Source organism: Etheostoma spectabile, chromosome 13, assembly GCF_008692095.1.
Source record: "Etheostoma spectabile isolate EspeVRDwgs_2016 chromosome 13, UIUC_Espe_1.0, whole genome shotgun sequence".
Classification (NCBI taxonomy): domain Eukaryota; kingdom Metazoa; phylum Chordata; class Actinopteri; order Perciformes; family Percidae; genus Etheostoma; species Etheostoma spectabile.
The window spans coordinates 19113421-19135934 of NC_045745.1; the positions used below are offsets into that span (position 1 = coordinate 19113421).

The window sequence follows — 22514 nt, forward strand, 5'->3', positions numbered from 1 at the left end:
AAATCAGGAGTTTTTTTTTTTTTTTTTTTAAGATGAGAAATTTCCCGTGTGAAAAAGTTTTAAATGTCATTTTGGATTTTGAGAAACATAATCTATGACTGTACTAATCATGAAGCTTGATGTTCAATTGTAGGTTATTATCAGAAAGCAGAAGCCCTCCATAAATGTTTTTAATAAAAGCATTGAAGCATGGTGTTAAAGCAGGTAATGATGACCATGTAAGATTGAATGTCAACATCCCAATCTTCACCTTGAAAAAGTCTTTTTTTATCACAGCTTAATCTGCTATCAGGATACTTTAAACAAGGGATGAATGAAAGGCGAATACATCTTAATGGCTCTCATTTTGTTCGGCCAGACTGGCATTGAAGGAGACAGTTGACCTTCCAAAACAATGATTCTAATCTCCCCTTCTCCTCTGCCTCTTGCTTCCTCTTTCCTCATACACACATTTCCACATATTAAGATCATCCTCTTTCACCTTCTTTTTTCTCATCTTCCTGTCCCTCCTCATTTTCCTTTTGTCAACCTGACATGGAAATGTCCTTATTTCCTCCAGTCTCTGTCATCCTGTCCCCCCCCGCTCCCCCATCTAACTCTGTTTTGTGTTATTAAAATAGGATAAGTGCTTGCAGAGAAACCTGACTTGGCCATGTTGAGGCGGATAAGTGAAGGTAAATGAAATGAAATGCAGGAGCCCATAACTCTCTCCAGCGCTCCCATTGTTTCATTCTGTGTCATGGCAGACATGACCGCTTGCTGGCCAGGCCTTGTGATGCATTTTGCCAGAGGTTGTGTTATTTTTATAATAAGGAGACATAAGCAAACCCCAACTTTGGTGAAGTAATCATACCGGGCATCAGTCCGGAGCACAGTAGGCTAGTGTAATGATGTGATTCAGAAAATCTCCAGCAGTTGGTACATTGTTGATACCAATTCTGATTCTGAGACACACATAATGAAAACTGTATTTCCATGTGATCACACCCAGACAGGCAATTCTCATTCATAGTATGGAAATATACATTGTAGATGTTTACCCAACGTGTGTGTGTGTGTGTCTCTGTGTGTGTGTCTCTGTGTCTCTGTGTCTCTGTCAGGGTGGGTTGAGAGGAAGACTCGTCTCCCATGTTGCCCAGAGCCAACCCAAATAAACCACAGTCCACTGGCATGGAGAGTGAGGAAGTGTGTATTTAACAGTGTGCATGTCTGCGTTCAGCTCCCATCCTGATCCAAAAATAACCCCCTGCTAAGAATATTTAATCCCCCAGGTTAACGCTCTCTCTTTCCTTTTATGCTTTGCTCTTTATCACACCCTCACACATTTGAGAAGCCCACTGGGTGGTGTGGGGTTTAGGTCTACTAGTACAAAACCAGCCAAAACTCAGGCTTAGTGTGGATAATCTAGTAGGTGTGTGCTCCCTTTATTGCGTCTGGTTGGCCCGCCCTAATGTCTGTATCCGGCTTTGGCCTAGAGGATGAGGCCCGCTGTATATCGTTTACATTTTTGTTTTCCTGAGGATTTGAGAACTATATTTTTTATTTGCATTGATATGTTAGGTCTTTCCAATCTGCCCTTTGGTCTTGATGACATCCTGCAGAGACGCTGATGGGACTTGGGGTCAAGGGGGCCAAGCCAAGATTAATGCAGGAGAGTTGGAGGATGGGGGGAGGGGGGACAGGGATTTACTGTATGTCCATCTCTGCAGGACATGTAAGAAAACACTGAATGTTTATGGGGTGGCTTGTGGTGGATGCTGGTGGCAGAGGGTGGGGCTCTCCTCTGGTGGACCAACAGTGTTTAGTAGTGTAACCATTTCACTCATAATTGCATAGGTTTTGACTGTCAGGTTATACTTAGCCATTTCAGGATGTGATTTGTTAAATATGGAAATTACCCATAGAGGAGGGGATGTACAGTGTCATTTGTAACCTCCTGTGAAGCTTTCCCCCCCCACCTCTGTGTAAGAGGAAATGTTTGCAAAAAGTTAGATGAGGTAGTGAGGTGGGATGATGCTTAGTACAAGCTCCATTCAAGGCCAGACGTCAAGTGGGTGATGTGGTCCTGCAAGTTAAAGCTGCATCTAGGCAGTTTACTGTGACTCTGCACTGCTAGCTCTGCCACCCTAGGAACATAAAGTGCATGGTATATGAGGAGCGTGTGTGTTAATTATTAACTAAAGCTGCACTATTATGGTCAAAATGATTATTTTTATATATATATAGATATATATATATATCTATATCTATATCTATATCTATATATATCTATATCTCATTTTGTTCAATTTTGAGATCATTCGTTTAAGTTGTTTTTAGGGCATTTTCCACATTTTTATTTTGATAGGACAGCAGAAGACGTGGAAGGGGTAGAGAGAGGGGGAATGACATGCAACAAAGGACCGCAAGTCGGAATTGAACCCGGGACCGCTGCGTTGAGGAGTAAACCCTCTAAATACTCTATGGGCGTCTGCTCTACCAACTGAGTTACCATGGCGCCATATTCATTGATTTTTAAGGACAACATGTTTTGATTGCACTGTCACATTTAAACAGACAGAGCACTGCTTTCCCTGTTATGTTGTTCTACATTCCTGCTAAAAAGCTTTGCATCAAAAATAAGTAGGGCTGGACTTAAATATTTGACTTTGTGGATATTCATTTGTCTGGTTTTTAATTTTGGAATTTGAATATTCTTGTGTTTTGTTTTTCAATACAGTAGAGAATCCTTAAAATGGAATGCCTTTGCTTAAACTGAAAGACGTGTCAACAATGTTAGGTGGGGGGAAAAACATGCATGCAGACTGAGTCTTTCCTAAATCATAATGATTGCATGGGATTTTAGTTGTGAAATTAATAAAATTGACTGGCCTTAACTACCTCAAGATATCCCTTGAATAAAATTGGCATTTGAAAAATAAACTATAATCTTAAACTTGACTTGCTTTAACGGTGTTTAGTCAAGGACAGCGGAAGCTCCGAGCTATTGTTTCATTATGCATTTAAGCAGTGATTTAGAAAATCTGTTTTCGCTTTTCTCATATATTAGTTTTCATCTTGATTTACTTTTGTCTAGTAATCCCTGGCTAACAATTTGAGTCTTAATGTTCTCTATTGTTTTTTTTTTTGTTTTTTTTAGCTTTTACCATCTGAAACGCGTTGTTCTTTCAAAAGAAAAACAACTCCTGGTTGATGGATGATAGAAACTTGCTGTCTATTTCTGAATTATTCTCTACTGCCAGGTCTATCTAGCCCAGTGATTACCACTCTTTGAGCAGCATGTTTAGTTGAGTGTAGTCTGTCCGCTGAGCTGGCTGAGCTGGCTCAGTCTGCCTGAGCGTTAACAGCTGAATAATAAGCGGTGTCTCATTGAGCATAAATGGTGCAGTAATTATTGTGCTTTTAAACCGCCTGACTATTACAGACATTAAAGAGAAGTATATGCATGTATCTTGGGTTAATGTGTACTTGTATTATCATTTGGATGCATTAAATGGGTTGGCAGTAGATCAGTAAGTAGGGAGTTGCGTTGGGAACCAGAGGGTTGCTGGTTCAAGTTCCCATATGGACCATAGTATGGCAGAGGACTGGTAGCTGGAGGTGCCAGTTCACTTCCTGGGCACTGCCAAGGTGCACTCGAGCAAGGCACCGAACCCCCAACTGCTCGGGGCGCATTTCCATGGGCAGCCCCCTCACTCTGACATTAGTGCATGTATAGGTACTGAGCGCGTGTGTGTGTTTAATTCAGGCCTGTGTATAATAATAAACACAGAATTAAAACATTGTAATATCCCTTGCGGAAAATTCAAAGAATAATAATAATAATTATTACTATTATTATTATTAAATGGCTCTATGTTTTCTTTTTGGAAGCAATAAATAATAGTACATTCAACTGGGATGTGGGGCAGAACTAAATATTAACAACATATTTGTATCCTACTCAAGTTTAACCAAACTTTAATATGTTTATGTTGTTATGCATTCCGTGCAGGATTTTTAACAGCCTCCAGACAATTAATTGAATTTTAAGAAAAGACAAACAGTGAGTCATATGCAGTATCTGGCAGCTGTATTTGATGATGAATGGTTAATCTTTTAATTACATTTTTTTTTTCAAACTGTTACAGTGCCTAAGAGTGTTACGAAGTCTTTGTGTGGAAGTTTCTGTTAATTTCATCACTCTTGTGGTGTCACTATTTCCTCTGCTGAAGCAACATTCTAATTACGTCGGGAATTTGGACAAAGAAAATCTTCTCTACTCTAAATTTAGAGCCTCATATAAACGGACAGAATCCTTCCAAAAGTTTGTTGTGGCTTCTTTTTGAAAAGAAACATACATACACAGCCAAGCAAGGCAATGTGAATACTGTAAATAGCATAGGAGTAAACCATAAACATAAAAGATAGCTTCCATTACTCCAATAGTGCACATTTTTTGGTCTCTCATATTTAAAGTTATTTTTACCAGCCTTCATTTTCATTTGTACAGGAAATGTAATAATTAATTACTATTACTGCTGCTTTAAATAGCTGAAAAATACATGTAAAATCATCTTGTAAACTGAACCTCAAGAGACGTGTAATGGAAATCAAAAGCTCACCACAGGAACTGCAGAGGATCATATGGTGACAAAAGCACATTTTCTGGCCCACAACTGAAACCCCAAAACCACAATAATGTAAAGCTCATTTGTCTCGCTGTATGATGTACGTCCCACAAAGTTAGTTTCCCGTCCACTGCCAACAGACCATCACATGTTTGACTTTTTATCTGGTTTCCAGCCAATTGGAGTTATTCGTTTCTTCAGTGGCTATTGATCAGACTGTTCTAAACCAAACGAATAACAAGGAAAATGGTAAATTGAGTGGAATTCCCTTCCTTGCTTCTCCGTAAACCAGTCCTCTTATTTGTATGTTGTCCAGTATGATTTCACAGATTGACACTGAAGTCTTGCACTGACTGAGATGTATTTCCCTGTCAGCTTCCATTTAAAAACACTCTTAATTCCTTCTCTGCTAAATTCACTTTGGGGTAATTCTCTGTGATGCCTTTATAAGGCGCTACATGTAATTGTATAAATAAGATGAAGACAGGTGATTGCCTAATTTTCACCCACAACTTCAGAGTTTGTACTTTAGCTTATTAAAGTAGCAGTATTCAATGTTTGCACATTAACATGTCTATGAATGTGTTGTAGGATTATTATTATTTTTGGAGCTTTTGCACGTGCCTTAGCCCCCCTGTCTGCCTGCAATATACTATATTAGCCAAGTTGTTGTTTCTCGCAATGGTTTGTGGTCAGCAGGAGCATTCATTCAGAAATTCATCTCCGCTAAACAAAGCAACACCATTTGTTCATGGTGGTTCAGGTCAAGCGTGTTATGTCCCGCCACATTATGGTTGCGTGTACTTCTTTGCAGACCAAGGTGTCAAAGGTCTGCAAGGCTTTTTGCAAAACACAAGTACCTAAAATTAAGGCTGTGGAGTGTGTAGTTTTAGTTTTTTTTTTTTTTTTTTTATCCTGTTAAGAAATATCCATCAATATTCAGTATCCAAGAGTCTGGCTATTCGACATAGCATTCTTAGATGGGAGAAGAACATGCTCAGGTTTATTGGCATTTATTTAACCCAATCACAACATGAGAGAGAGAGAGAGAGAGAGAGAGAGAGAGAGAGCTCTCAGATTGGACATATAGGCTATAGGAGCAGTCAACTGTAGTCCTTGTTTAAAATTCCAACACAAACAAAGCGGATGGAGACTTGCATGCATCCGGCGGAATTTAGTGCGGCACCGAAGAAATCATCAATGATATAGACTACATCCCTCCTTACAACAGTGCGTTTTTAGTAATGTTCAGAATCCTATATTTTGTAGTATGTTTTGTGACTGCATTGTAGATAAAATATTGTCCGTTTTGCTGTCAACTCATAAAGACGAGATAGACATTCTTGGAGCATAAACTCGAGGCAAAAAGCGTATAACATGTCTTCGAAGTTAAACTTCCAGCTTGTTCCTCCCAAATTCTGCGTGAGTGCATTTGGGTGCCACTTCATACGTTATCTCACTCTGTTTTGAACCTCCAACCTTATCATCGTTTGTGTCTCTTTCATCTCTGTGGCATGCTGGCTTCAGAGGAAGGACTTAAACTGACAAGCCACCGACCAGCAGCCACTCTGCCGCAAATCCCACAGGCTGCTGTGATTCGTCCTGACAGAGAGGGAGACACAAGAGAAACGGGGTGAAGACAGGCAGAGCAAGAGGGAGTAATGGCTACACTAACAAAGGAGACTCAGAGGACAGAACATGTATTCTCTCTCTGTGCACAATGTAATAGCCAATGAACAGAATTGTGTGTTGTGTGCTAATAAAGCATAAGATGGTGCCTTCAGGGCTGCTTATAGACTGAGGGGAAGGCAGTTAAAGTGGTCATTTTCAGTATTTTCTGTAATAAAATCAGATATGTGTGTATAACACAAGCTTATCAGTAGTGCTTTTATTACCATTACTGTTAAGTGCTGTAATCTTCTGTGCTGTAGTTTCTGTTTTTTCTCTGATCAGTCAATCAAACTCATCTTTCAAATGGGTTATGTCTGTCTGAATTTTTGACCTAATTTTACTTTTACTAAATATAAATTCATGAAGATTTTGTAAAAACTGGTCACTGGTTGTGGTTTACACTGATGAAAGGCTATTTTCCTAAGCATGCTTGAGGATTATAGACAATTTTTGGTGCTTTGAAAGTTGGAATATTACAAATTCACATTTTTGCTGTGTTGCATTTCCATGTTCCATGACTTCTTCTTATCCAGACTTAAAACAGTTTATTTTGATCAGCTATTAATCAAGGCTACGCCTTGCAGTGTCTTTTCAAAGATCCTTGTATGTAAAATGCAAAACGTCTTCCTAATTATGTAAATATTGGTGTAACGCAGTTCGGCTGTTGGTTTGTCTACATTGCAATAAGATGTATACAGAAAAATATATCTAACTGAAAATTTTATATTGTTTTGATGTGTACTATATCATCATATTGCCCAGTACTACGTTGATCAAGACTTTTATCAACAACAACTCACAGTGCATTTGGTTGAATTTGCAAGACTTGTTAAATTGCGGTAATGGTGTAATTGTCATTTGCACCATCTGGCCACCTTTCCTGCATGGAAGAAAAATTGTGGGATTAAACAGATGGTCAAAAGAGACAGAAATAGAGACACAAAGTGTTAAACATGGCAACGGGTATGAAAGAACAAAGGCTGGTATTCTTGCTTGTATTTCAAAATTGTGAATAATAACTGTAATACAGCGGTGGTACTTCCGGAGCAATCCCGGAAATGGAACCGACTTGGTACCAAAGTGCAGGGTCTTGTGACATCCCTTGTCCAACCATTTTTGTAACAGTCCAAAAACAACAACCGAAATTGACACCCACTTCATACTGTGAATGGCTAGCCACGCGGAGGTGATAGAGGCCAGATTTCTTCTTTAGCTACTTCTGTTTCTAGCTCTCCTTTTTTTCATTCTTGACAGTATCACACAGAATTACTTCTAGGAGAGACTTTGTGACAATATGTGGTGTTACCTCATTTAAATGAGTTAACCATATAAGTAACACAACATCATAATGTTAGTGCAACATTACATGACCATTATGTAGTGATTGGCTCTCTGCGTTTCTAACCTCACAGCAGCTTGCTCCAGGCTGCAGCAGGTGTCGGAGACAGCTTGCTTACACATGCATGAGTACGCACACAAGGAACAGATTCACGCTGAGACACACACCTGCCCCATTAGTTTGCCATGTAGCTATGGCCACACCTTGGTGTATTAATAGGATTGCCGTTATAACCTGGTAACAATGGTAACCTGGTTTTCTTGACAGGAAAGGGATTAATAATGGAAGAAGAGAGGAAAGGGAGACTATAGCTTGGAGGTGCTTGCCCTATGTGGGGTTTGGCTTGCTAAGGTTAAGGTTTCAGTGCTGGTGATGGGGGCGTGGGTGTTAATGGGAATGACTTTGAGGCTCATTCAAAAGAATATTAATTTTAAGGGCATGTTTCTCTGCCTCTAGGGAGAGGGAGAAAGAGGAAGGGAGGATTAGCCAGAGCGAGAGAGAGGTTTAAAGAAAGATGTTCAGGCAGGCAGACTAGCAGGCTAGACTCCACATCTAGATCAAAGTGAAATTTCTTATTCCTTCTTCCGGATTCTGTTTGAAGCTGGATTTCTCGAAAAACCTCCCGACACCTCCAGCAAATTCTCTGCTGCCACAACACATAAAGGCAATGAGGTGCAGGGAGGGGGTGCAGGGTTGCTAGGCTGGCTGGCTGGCGAATGTCAGATGGCATTGGATACACAACAAGATGACTTCTCTGTATCCGCTCAGTGGATAACTCCTTGGCCAACTTAAAGGTTGCCATGTGTTGGCCTTTCAGACTGTGTACGTGTTCACTAACTCAGTGTTTTGTTTCACACATACAGTTCTGGTTGTATTCCCAGCCCATGTGTCTTTACAGCAGATTCAGGCTTTGTCTTTTGTGTTCTATGTTGATGTGCACTGCAGTATGAATTATACATAGAAAGAAATCGTAGATTTGAAGTTTTTTTTTTTTTTCTTTCAAATTTTTATAATGTGTGATGAGTTTGATTTATTTATTTGACTGACAGAAAATGACTCCGTTACATCAATTGATTTATTGTTTTTAATGCTAAACAATTGCGGTTTCTTGCTCCTTTATAAATGTAAGGATTTCTTGCTTTCCTGTTTGTTATTGTGAAATTAATATATTAGGAGTTTTGACAGTAATAGTTTGACATGAATTACTAATTAAAACCTCTGCAGTTGGTAAAATAAATTGTACATGTTGTCAGAAAATTATCTGATGGGCATGACCGCAAGTAATTGGTCAGTCAGTATTGGTTTAATCTGGGGAAATAGATAACAGACAGATTTGTTATTTATGTGTCAAAAGTGGTGTGTAGCGGAGAATGTAGCAGTCCATTCAGTATGTTAGCGTTTAATGATTCATTCTAAATTAACGTTTTGACACCACAGAACATGAGATATTTCTTGTGCTATAATAAAACAGAATGTACCCCTGTCAGCGAATGGGTTGAGTTTTTCTGGCTGGAAAACAGTCTGGATGGAAAACCCATTTCCTTTTCCTGTTCTTGTTTGCCGCTTCCTATTTCAAACTTCCCAGAGCTATGACAAAGAAAGTAAAGAGGGTGGCCACTGTAAGCCTGGGAAATCTTTTACTATAAACATGCACTGCTGTAGCACTTTGACATAGCAAACTGCACTGTGTGTATGAATTCTAACAAAATATTTAAGGCTGCTGGAAAAGGCTGTTTTTTCAATTAATCTGCAGATTATTTTCTCAATCAATAAATTATTTTGTCTATACAATGTCAGAAAATAGTGTAGTGAATTATATGTGAATATTTAGTGAATTATCATTTATATAAAAAAAAAGAACGGCAGGACATCCTTTGATTAGCTCGCACCAGTGAATGCAATGCAGTTTTGCTTGAAAAATGTTTGATAGAATAAATTGATTATCAAGCTAGTTGCTGCTTAATTTTCTGTCAATCAAGCAATCATTTAATTGACTAATTGTTTCAGCTCTAAAATAATCTTAACTCCAGGTATTTCTCTAGCTCAGTTTTCATTGAAATGAATCACATGGCCTAAGTGCTTGGCTGAGACACGGTTAACAGCTCAGTTTAAAAAAAAAAAAAAAAAAAAGACCTTACGTTAAAGGGGAAAAATGCAATTCTTTCAGCTTAATTGACCTTAACTGAACAATTTTGGAGTCATTGGAATGGTTATATGACTTTTTCCATGTTGAATGGTGGTCGTCTCCCTTCCCCCTAGCGCCTGTGAGCGGAAAAACCAGCCTTGCAACTTTCGGCCGGCGAGTCACTGGCCTCAGCCAGCGTCAGGAAGTATAGTGTGATATCAGGTCTTGCGATGTTATGAATTGCTTCATGGATTGTACACATGTGCCCATTCAGGAACCAACTAACAAGGTAGCAAAGGAGTTTTTCACACTATCGACATGGCTGAGCCGGCAACAAAAAAGTAGAAAGCTCGGAAAGCATTGTCGGAGGAACAGAGAAAGAGGAAACCGGCGAGCATTAAGCAAAAAAATGGCCAAAACTTCATAGTGCCCCTTTAAGATTGTAGGTTCTTAGCTAGAGGCATGTTATCGTTATTCCAACAGATTTTTCCTGCTTGCCACATATATTCTGTATAAAGGGTTTCTGATTCAGAGCAGCACTTTTACTGCCAATTTTCACTATTTTACAAGCCATTACGTTTGGAATTTAAATAAAGAATACAGTAGGCCAGGGCTTCCAATGATTTACCTACCGCAGTGGTTGAGTTAAACAAACTTTACAATAACAAAATGAAAAAAAATTATCATTCATATACACAGTTTAAAGTAAAAGGTTGTTACACACAAGTGTGTTTACACGCTTACTCTATTTCTAATCCTACTTGGATCTTCTTCTGGTCTGAATGTTTGAAAAATAAAAACCACACACATATTTATACATCATGCACACCAATGGGCCAAAATCCAAGTAGGAACAAAATGCAAATCAATCTTTGTGGCATAGAGTATGGATGCAGGCATGACCTTTTCTTCATTGACACTTATATGATAGCTTTGTGCCTATGTGATGTGTGTGTATAATACCCTCCTTCAACTGAAAACCTGTGTTTCCCATTTTTACTTCAGTTAGGCTATGACTTTCACTCTTTTTTTGGCTTCTGTCTTAATCCTTCTCTCTGTCTGTCCCTGAAGAGTTAAAGGAGTGGGGTCAGGGAGGATTTTAGCGGATCCTGTTAGAGACTGATAATTTATTACCTGGTTAATGTCGCTCAGAATCTGAGTTCAGATTGGCTGTCCTGTCTTCTTTGATGGAGGAGACTGGCATTCGTACAAAACATCTTCAACACTGTCAGCACTGGCACTCACAGCATGTTGGCAGCTAATTCACTGGCCTTTCATCCAAGTATTTAGTTGTAATTGAGGTTGGCATCCATAGAAAGCACCTTGCCACGCTATAGAGCCTACTACATTAACCATGTAATGCGTTTAAGACTGGCACGGCAGACATATTAGCTATAGTTGGAATACATTTCACCAATTTAGGTCAACATGATGCCAACATCTCCTGAGTAGGTACTCTGATTTTAGCGATTTTTGAGGGCTTTATTGAAACTTGAAGACTTACTGTGCTATTGCACTTTTTATTGGCCAATGCAAACAGAAAAGTCAGATTGTGTGATTGTTGATACTTGTTAAGATATTGAGACAGGTGGGGAATTGTTGATATACAGACATTTAAAGATGTGTACCTGGCAAAAAACTTCCTATCCCTTACATAAAGATGAACGCCACACTCAGAATCTTCGGTTTGCATGCTGGGATTTTTATGTCCATAATTCTTACATATGTGATTGCAATGTACTCAAAAAATCAGTTAGACAGTAAACAAGGTCCGTTTCAACTTTAAAGTAACCAGCAGTAAACTATGCCTTTAGTATAAATTAGCTCACAGGGTCAGAGTTAAGCACTCAGGGAGGGTTGGTGGCAGCGCTTTGCTGTATGTTTGTGTTGTCGTCTGGAACAGAGGTCAGGTTTGTGTCGGGCGTTGGGGAGGAAGTGGACAAAGGCTATTTGGAGACTGGTGCTAATCTGGTTAGTGTGGTTTCCACCCTCTCTTTTCTCTTTCTCCTATCACCACGATTGCCATACTGGTCCGATGATGTGCCCGATAGTCAACAAGTACACAGTCAAGACTCAAGTAGTGAGTGGAATTGTTTTGGTTCATTATTTGAGAACACTGCAACATTGAAGATGCAGCCTTTGGCCAAAGCTGATGGAAACATTTTTGATCAAAGTTGCTTCAGCATTGTTGCTTTTGTATGATTGATTCACAACCTCTTGACATATAGATAAACCCTAAATGTTCTTTTTCCAGTGTTTGTATTGCAATGTCATTTTTTTTTGTCTTGTACCAGCATTGACCTCAACTGGGACAATCGAGTCTCCCAGGCAGCTCAGAACAACTATGACAAGCCACAACACAAGAAAAACTGCTCTGTCATCCTTTGGCTCTAGTTTCCTTCTCCGTGTCTCTCACCTAGTCTATGAGAGTATGTATGTATGTATGTATGTGTGTATATTGGTATTTTTCTAGCATCCCGTGTTTTCTGCACTGTGTAAAGGGAAGGGCACTAATTCTCTTACATTTCCTGTTTTGAAGAGGAAGCCTGGGCTCTGTTTTTAACTCCTGGTCATCATATCATGGAAAGCTATTTAGATGACCGGACTATCTGTCAAGTTTAGGGCTGCAACAAATATTATTTTCATTAGAAATTAAGAAATTATTTTCTCGATTATTCAATAATAGTGTTGTCTATCAAATGTCAGAAAATAGGTAAGTTACAATTTCTTAGGTGTCTTTTAAACCAGAAGGTATTCACCAAAGTGTGACAGTTTGCTGCAAAAATACCACATATCGCAACAAATATATCACAACAAAATTACTTAATGAATTACTAATTACTTAATATCTTGATCTTCATGTTTAGAAAGCCTGAACCAATCAATTTTAATAGTTTTTCAGGCAAGACTGTTTATCATAATAGGGTGTCAAAATTGTCTGCAGATAATTTTCATGTTTACAGACTAAACAATCACAAAATCAAGTTAAAGCAAAACCAAATATTCTTTTGTAACTTAACATAATGTTTCCAAAATTGTTTCAGTGGTTCATCAACTCGTAACATGGTGAACGGCACTCCTGCAGTTGCGTTGCGGACCACTATCGGCTATAACCGCACTATTCCGTTTACCAGTTTAGGTACCGGATCTGTAGTGAGAATGAGGCGGTAATGGACAATTCCGCTTCCAACCTGTAGGGGGACTGAAGACGAAAAGTGCTTTGGTGTTGCTTTAACAAAAAAGGACAAAGTGGCATAATTAGTGACTGTCTTCACCCTAAAATCACTACACAGTGGATGATAGTTGCTCACCTAAAGAAGTTTCCTGAATAAACTGATCCAATTTTTCATTCCCCATTTCCCCATCTTGACTTTTCTTTTTCTTCTAATGCTTGTTACAGTCTATCTCAACATCACCAATAAAGCTGTAGAGGAAATGCTACTGGGTATGGATACTTGTGGTGTCTGTGCCTGTGTTTTTCACAAGAATGTTATAAAACCAGCCGAAAACTTGGTGTTTTCCTTCAAATTACGAGGTTGGTTTTAGCTGGAGCAGGGCATTTTTGGTCCAGTGTCCTCCACTCGGATTCCAAGTCAGATTACCCCACATTCCTGCTCTGGATTTTTCCAGCGGCAGCCGGCAATCCACAGGATGATTTCACCCCACAGACGCTCTTTCAAATAAAATCAAAATAAAAAAAGAGAGGAAAAACCTCTCCGGTTGTCTCTGTTTGCTGTGTCAGCAACAGGCGTGGCAGTGTCAAACTCTGAGTGGGAGAGAGGTTGGAAGACAGTTATAGAGAGTAGGTGTAGGGGGGAAAAGTGTGACAGAGCATACAAGTTACAAACAGAAAATAATGAACGAGTGAGAGGAAAGTATTGAAAGAAGTAAAGATGATAGATGTAGACAAATGAAGAAATACTGTATGAGAGACTTAAAAAACAGACAGGCAGAAACTGAACTTCCTGCTCCTTGTGGTTGCCTGGCTTCTTTGTGCCTGTTGCTAGGATACAATAGTTATGTGGCCTGGGACAAGAGGAGGGAGAACGTGAAAGCCTCAATGATATACAGTGTTTCTCCCTTTTATTTCCAGAGCCACATCATTTCTAAACTATTAAGGCAATCTTACAATTATATAGACGGTAATATAATTTGACCCACAAACACAGAAAAGTTTTATTCATTGTCTTGTTGAAGATATTAAGTGAATGGTCAGCTATTTTAACATTTATACAGACATTTGTTATAACAGGTTTGTTAAAGCAGGACCATGTTTTTCAAAATGAAAATTTGCTGCTTTTCTCTGTTTTAAATATGTATTGTAAATTATGTAAAATTTGAATATCTTTGGAGTTTGGACTATTATTGAGACAAATAACCAATTTAAAAATGTTACTTTGAACTCTGAGAACTGGGTGACATTTTAGACAACTAAATACAGATCCTAATCACTTAATCAAAAAAAAAATCATAAAATTAATTGACTTTGAAAATCATCATTATTTGCTTAAGAGGAAAAAAAATCTGATACCTATTTGACACAAGCCCAGGACACAAACAAACATTTTTAATAAGGATATGACATCACATACAGTAAATCCATTGCAATATTTGAGGCGATGCCTTGAAAGTAGCATACAGTAGCAATGCACAACAGTATGTCATCGTTATGATCTGAAAATATTGGTACATGTTTTATTCTTCCTCCAGGCTTCTCTTTCCCTAATATACTCTCACCCCTTACATTTCTTTTGTATTCCTCTTTCACTTTGATTCCTTAAATCCAGCCAGAAACTGTAAGCATCTTCTTCTTTTCTCAGCTCAGGTCCCTCCATTCCTCACTTAAACTATAAGACTGTCTTCCTCTTGGTTCTCCCTGTTTCCCCTAACTCTTCCTGCCCCCTCTCCACCATCTAACTCTCAGTTTATTCTAGTCAGGACTCTGTGCCATTGTTAGGGCTCTTTTTGTTGCCAGGCTTCATTTAGCCATTGTTGAACACTTTGTTGGCCTCTGACCACCATTCAGCCAGTTTCTGATGAGACAAGTATTATTACAGGGAAAAAAGAAAGGCATTATGCACTAGCACAGATCTACCCTAACTTTATGTCAGTGAGATTTGGAGAAGATGATTTCATCTTGTTTTTGTGTGTGTGTGTGTGTGTGTGTGTGTGTGTGTGTGTGTGTGTGTGTGTGTGTGTGTGTGTGTGTGTGTGTGTGTGTGTGTGTGTGTGTGTGTGTGTGTGTGTGTGTGTGTGTGTGTGTGTGTGTGTGTGTGTGTGTGTGTGTGTGTGTGTGTGTGTGTGTGTGTGTGTGTGCATTGTTTTGCTCCATGAAGGGTCAGACCTAATAATGTATGGGGAAAAGTAAAAGGTTCTGACTGTCTCAGTTGTCAGTGACTTTTTACAGTACACACAGTCACACCAGTCACACACACTCTCGTACACACAAACACTTGTCCCCTCAGTCTCTTGACACATTCAGATGTGATAAAAGCCATCTGTTAAGAAAGACAAAGGGAGTGTTTCCAGTGTGTGTGTGTATAGGTCTGCTTTGTCAACCCTAATGCTGTGTCATGTGTTGGCCCATGTTTGTTTTTATAAGTGGTTCCAAATGTGTGTGTGTGTGCGTGCGCGCGTGCGTGCGTGCGTGCGTGCGTGAGTATGCGAGGGAGTTCCATCACAGCAAAGCAGTGTTTATGGTCCACGGAGCTGCTGCTGGCAAACACACAAAGGTTTTCACAACATTATCCTTGTAACTATAAAAGCAATCAAAAAGTAATCTCTTAATTTTCTTGGAAATATAAACAAAACGGATTTGTCACCATGTCACATATGTTTAGGAAGTTTTGAGTTTTGAAGTTGTAATATGAAGAACCCAAATCAGGCAGTTTGGCTTAATCCAGTTTTCTAAAACAAATGGCATATGTATTACTTAATATACTGGAAAATGAACAGTTTCATATAGTTTCATTCCCTGATTTTAAATGTGGACAAATATTTTAAACCACTGCCAAATGTAAGTACTAAATTGTGGCTTTAATATTACCTTATTTCTTTCTTCATTGCCTTTTGTGGATAAATTAAAAATAGAACTGACAGTGAATGGCTGGCATTTAGTCGGTGGGGGTCTGTGTGTCAGCCTGTAGTTAAACCACCAGCAGGAATATTTATACAAGTGGCGGCAATTAGTGTGTGATTGAGAGGTATGGAGAAACTTTGTGTAAGTGTGTGTGTACAGATGTGTGTGTATGTCTTACCATTTTTAATTTTGAAACCCCTAGAGTGGATGTGGTAGAGTATGTTTTGGATTCCCCTGGAGGACGCGTATTCGTAGGCACCATGCTGATAATAGGAAGTGGACCTTTTTGGCCAATAAAAGGCTGTCCTGTATCTGAAATCACCTTGAACCTCTGATAGATTTCAATACTGTAGACAATATTTTGCTCTGACAGTGTGTGTGGCCACCAACGTTTAACTTAATAAATTATGTAAACTCTTATTCATTTATCAACATTGTAATAGATTTGAATAGTGCCAAAATCAGGTTAGAGTATTATTTTTCCATTACTTTGCTTTATGACCAAATATCTGCGAAAATAATGACATTTCCATTTTACCTCAGCTGTATTTTGTGTTTATTTCTAATAATTAGCAAATGTTAACATGTTAAGGTCATATGGTGAACATGGTAAACATTATACCTGCCTGCTAAACAACAGCATGCCTTTTTTTTCATTGTGGGCATGTTAGCATGCAGACTTTAGCATTTAGCTCACAGCACTGCTGTGCACAAAGTATATTCTCACAGAGTCGCTTGCGTGGCTTTAGATGTTTCATGTATACAGCTTTCTAATTAGTAATGTGTAGGGTAACCAGATGTCTCAAATTTTTTCAGTATGTGGTCAGCCTAGCAATGTGACATACAGTATCAGTATGTAAAAACAAAAAACAAAACGTATCTAATTTAACCCTAGATGGTCTTCATATTAATGTGCACGTTCATGTATGTATGCATTTGCCTTCTGCGTGTGCGCAGGCATGTGTGTGTGTTCGTGTGAGTTAGCCATAGCCTGGTGGTTGTCTCAAGCATCTTGGCAGCAGCTAGTCCTGATGACATATCTACTGGACAGGCAGCCAGCTTAGCTGTTGGTAGGTGATGAGATAGAACATAACTCTGAGATGTTTTTTTTGCTTTTTCTCCCCGTTTTCTCTGCCAATCTCTCACTGTTTCTTTCGATCTCTGAAATGACGTTATCGCTGTTCTATCCAACTCAAACTTACACAGTGTTGAAACGGTCTTGGATACGATTTTTCTTGTGCCGTAACAAAAACATTTGAAATTGGACTTTCTTGTTTGTGCCCAGTTGGAATACACACTGGCATGCTATTTTACCATAAACCATATTTAACCATAAAATGAACACCACTCACGCCACACTATTTCAATGACTGCAGAGGCTGAATTTGATTCTGCTGTGATTAGTAATCCACCTTTAACCTCTAAACATTAACCCATTTCACACAGCTCACAAGGGCTCCAGGACAAGGTATTTGATGGTATGGACATATTGTTACTGGAAGGTGATGAGCTTTTTTTCCCCTACTGTTCTCCAGCTGTGTTGCTGGATCCTATTACAGGCGGATGATGGACCTGAAATGTGGATCTGTAACACAATCTACATTCATGGCCAGATTTGACCTTAATCACTGTGCTTCACTGTGGGCACAAGAAGAGCAATGAGGCAGAACATGTTGTTAACGATGTAAACCAACCCAGTCCACTTCCCAAAAAGCTGACTGACTAGAATGGACAGACGAAGGGTGACCTTTGACCTCTGCTTCACCCCCCAACCTACACTCACCATGGCAACGCCTGAAAGAAGCTGTCTCCACTTCCTCGCCCTCTACCTCACACTTTCCCTGTTTGTGGTGCTTATTGTGGGCATGAAAGTCATGTTTCCTTCCCGCTAAGCGTCAAACTGACCTTGTGTTCTCTGTCTAACAGGAATGCCCGGCCATGTACTGTTGGGTCACTTGATGAAGTTCACTTACATTGGGCAATTTGTTTTTTTTATACTATTAAAGTTGATCTTGAGCCAATCCTGTTTTATTGATGAGGAAGGAAAGGGGCTGAGCAAAGATTACATTAGATTCAAACTCACAAGCTTTCAATGCTACAGTGATGATATTTGAGTTTGACAATATTAACCTTTTTGGAATCAGCTATTGTCTTTCTGTGTATTTCCCTACTTCTTCACAAACACTTTTAGCGGTGAGGTTGTTGGCTGTCAGATATTTGGGTCAGTTTTTCAGGCCTTTAGGGATTTGGAAGGGAAATCCAACCTTCCTTTACTGTACTCTACTGTGTTGTGTCCAACTCAGTCTACTAGTGTTGGAGCGCTGCTGTCCTTTGCCACAACTAGGCTCCACAGTGCAGCGGTTCACTGCATATAAGTGTAGAAATTAGAGTGTGGGAATGTAGACAATGGTTAAAAAAAAAAAAACTAAAGTGAAATTGGCCTATGTATAGTCTCAACTATTGATATTGGTATTGTGTGTAAAAATCTAAAATCTGTGAGGGTATACTGTAAATCCAAATATCTTTTCCAGTACGAGAGTAGAGCACTGGCAACAATTGAGACGATGGCCAACGCACAATACGTAATAACATTAAGAATGTATTGATTTTGTAGGTGAAATTGTGCGAACCAATGTTACATCTATATGTTCTCCGCAAAATATTGTACTCTACTATTATCACTGTAGAGTAAGATTTTACAGTCTTTTCACAAATTCCCTTTACATGCTTGGCTGCTGCGTCATGTAAAGAATTAGATGAGGACACATAAATCTGTCTTTGTCTCCACAGATGTGCGAGTGCGTGTGTGTGTGCGTGCGTGTGTGTGTGTGTGTGTGTGTGTGTTTTCCCACTTAATGAATAGGGTTTCTATTCACATACTTGTGGAACAAAGCTACTGCAGAGTTCAAGCTACTGCTGGATATCCTGTTGATATCACATAGGCCTATTCTTTCGACTGTGTATGTGGGTGTGTTTGTGAGTTAATACACATAGCAGCCGTTGTACAGTGCTGCTGCATGGTTGTGGTTAATTACAGATTCCCTTTTGTGTAGTGTGTGCTTTTGTGAGCAGGATGCCTCATTCCAGTAGTATCCAAACCCCTGTCCTTCAAATGTCGTTGTTAAGCTGCAGGCAGAGCATGTAGCAGGATTCCCCTCACCGGTATTGATACACATGACAGGCAAAACAGAAAGGAGTGACCAGGTGCAAAAACTAAGAATTAGAAACCACTGGGCCTCATGCTGACCACCTTTTGGCCCTTTTGTCCTAAATTGCCATAATTGCTAAGTTCTGGAACATTGTTTCATTACCACAGTGAAGTTCCATTGTCTAAAACGCTTTATTTGGACCTACAAAAAAAGTGCATGCACCTGAAATGGCAGTAATAATCTCTCATTGCACGGGGGTAGCTGTTTTGAAAGTGTAGTGCATCAAAGTTTAACCAATAAGTCAGTCTGTTAACCGGGCATAGTTGTTTACAACAGATAGTTTGGGTAATAATTTTACTCCTTCCTCCTACTTCCTTCATTTTCTTTTCCAAATAAGTTTAAATATCACAAGATCAAAAGATCTTTTTAGCAATGTTGCCACTTTCTCATTCAGTTTGTTTATGTATTTGTACATGTCTCCACTGGGCTTTGTCATCAGCTCAGGAGGGAGTAAAAAGGATAAGAATGGGGGGAATTCTGTTGTACAAGTGTTAAAGAAGAGGACAGAGAGGCGAGTGTCAACAAGGCCACTTATTTTTAGCTGTCAGTGTCCTCAACTCTCCTTCCTGCCTGGACAAGGACACACATGCATTGTCACACAAACACAGACTCAAACACTAAATAGAAGTGACAGCATGGCATCATCCATGCATTTTGCATCTGGGAAGGCTTTTTTCCCCCCTTCAACCGCAAATCTGATATTACATTTGCAAGACATGTCAAATATTTTCCATCCAGTGGTTGATTTATCACTTCAACAACAGACCTACGCAGCAATACCAACGATGGAATGCTGCTGGGCAGCAAAATGTATAATTCAATTGTGTCTGGTGGTTCATTCACAGGGACTGTGGATATTAATGAATATATAAATAGGCTAAATGGACCACAGTTAGACCGAAAATAGCCAAGGTCAGGGCATCCCTGGAGCCTAAGGGTTAAGACACCGACCATTAACTTGTGTGTCATCTCTCTACAAAACTGGTTTGATACTGTATTAACAGGTCTGCAAATGGCAGCTCCAATTAGAGGTAATCCAGTCCACACCTCAGAGATTAAAGATATGAGTATGTTTTAACTTGAATTTGAGCTTGAACTTGTGTATCACTGCAATGAAATAACTACAGTACCATAAATGGTAAGGCATTAGCGCCCGCTACATCTGTTAGACACTTTATTACACAAAAGCTTGTCTGGACAATGTACTTGTTGTGGCATGCAATTCTGTCTTTATTTTGTAGTAATTGTGTTGACGAGATCTTAAAGAATCATTTTGGCCAACAATGTGTTTTGGATTTAGAAACATAGTCAGAGCGAGTCGAGAGCCCTTTGAGCCGATGTGTGCTTGTGCATGTATGAATTTGTGTCTAAATATGCTGCTTAGTTGGGAACATAGCTATGGGGAGCAAATATGACATGCATGATGTATCTGCATACGAGCAGAAAACATTTATTGCGTTACCTCATCACATCGTTTGCCAAAATGTCCAGTGAGATATCCTCAAAGGGCAAGTAAGTTTAACACAAATGCATGCTTGCCAGTTGTAGTTTTATTGCGTTTTGAGTGATGCAACCTAAAACTAATTGTTTCCAAAGTAGAAAAAACGTCATACTTTTTTTGTTTATTTGTCAATTTACTCAGTAAAAGTACTTGTGGCATGTGAATACTAATTATTATCATTAGCAACTCTGTCAAGTAACTGACTGTGAACAATAATGCTGTCATAATAGTTAATTTTTTTCTGTCATGGTAACTTTTTCAGAATTATTGTATTGCACTGAACACAAGGAAGGACAAGATTTGAATATACCGGTAGTATTGCCCATAGCGTAGAATGTGCTACCTTATGATGGATTGTAACAAGACACCACAAATTAATATAAACCATATCCAGAATCAGGTGCATGCATTTTAAAATGACGAGAATAAAAGCAACTTGCATAATTTACACATGGCAGATTTTCAGCCTTTATTGTCCACAGAAAAATGTAATTACCCTTATTCTCATAGGTTACAAATGAGAAAATCAAAGTGAAGACTAAATGGTCCATTAAAAGCTTGAAACTATTTAGTTTAGTTTTAAGCTTTTGAGACAATGTTAGCTAACTTTAAAACATCACAATTAAATAACCATTTCATTCTTTTGTACACCAGAATATTTCAGGGTTTTGACAAGCTCTTTTGTGAAACTGACCCTCTAAAGTCACCATAGAATGCACTAATGCACAACACTGAAGGCGACCCACTTCCCACTTCTCCCAGATCAAACCATCATACCAAATGACTCCTTACCTAAATAGAAATTAACTGTAACTTCTAATGACCTCACTCTTAAACGCGTTAACCACTTTCTTTTCAGAATCAATGTGAACCTTTTGGATGCTAATTTTACTGGTGCATAAACTGTGGTAAATGCTGTACTTTTTAATGCCCACATGAAATGTAATGGTCTGACCTAATGTGCCTCTAGCCAGCATTTCATATTAGAGGTTAGGGGATACTTCACCAGGCAACATCTAATAAAAAGGTTTTCAGAATGTTTAAACTGCTCTGCTTGAGGTGTATTTAAATTTATGTCAGTTTAAACAACCACATACACTTGAGTTTAATGCTAAATTAAAGATATTTGTTTTGATTAAGTTAAAAAACATGGTCAACTATGACTCAGCTGTTTACCTATGAACTGACAATATCCAGGGCTGTCTTTTTTAGGGAGGGAGGGGTCATGTTGTGCTGGTCTTAATGAGAACAGTTTGTTGCTATAAAGTCACAAAGTTAAAGTCTAGAAACACAATGTAAAATGTAAGTATATCTCACATTTCTAGAGGTGACTTCTGGTCCTGTTTTATGACATTTTAAGAAGGGTTTTCAAACGAATATTCAGTAATTTAAGTAAAATATTTGCAGAAATGGGAAAAGTTCCAAATCAGAAGTGGTTTGTAACGTTTTAGCTTTTGTTCTCCACAACTAACTGTTAATACTTAAGATGTTTTCTGAGCTGAGAAAAACAGGAATGAATGAGTTTTTCAGTTAATAGAGGCAGTTTCATGTCCGCCCGACAATAAACCATGGACTATCAAAACAAGCAGGGCGTCAATCTCTTTTGTGTTTAGTAAGAATTCTGGCTGTTCAAGGGAAAACCTTGCAAAACATTTTGCCTACCCTAAACCATTTGAGTTTTGTTGAAGAAGTTGATATTGTATTAGTGATGTACCCTGCATTTCATGGGTGCAAAAACATCAGCATCAAGTCTCGGAGAAGGGGATTCTCTTTAAACTGACTTTGCCCAGGCATTTGAAAGTTGTACAGGAAGAAGTTCCTAACAGACCAAAATCTCCACTCAGTCGAGTAGCAGTCACCGTGTCTGAATATTGAAGACACTGTTAAAGTTGTTTAAAATGTGTGTGTATTGTCAAAATAAGTTTGTAATGGCAAGATTTTCTGAACAAATATAATAACATTTTGTTTGTTTATATTCTA

General features: G+C 38.9%; 1 protein-coding gene and 1 long non-coding RNA gene across 2 annotated transcripts in view; one reads left to right on the plus strand and one right to left on the minus strand.

Moving 5' to 3' along the window:
* The window catches only part of LOC116700289 (uncharacterized), a 15988-nt gene extending 1151 nt beyond the window's left edge, over window positions 1-14837 (minus strand). The window contains exons 1-2 of the long non-coding RNA XR_004334619.1: window positions 14827-14837; window positions 13416-13418 (exon numbers count right to left, since the gene is read on the minus strand). This is a non-coding gene — a long non-coding RNA (uncharacterized LOC116700289). The remainder of the gene's footprint in view (window positions 1-13415; window positions 13419-14826) is intronic.
* Window positions 1-22514, plus strand: part of LOC116700285 (rho GTPase-activating protein 26) — an 84392-nt gene that overhangs the window by 12350 nt on the left and 49528 nt on the right.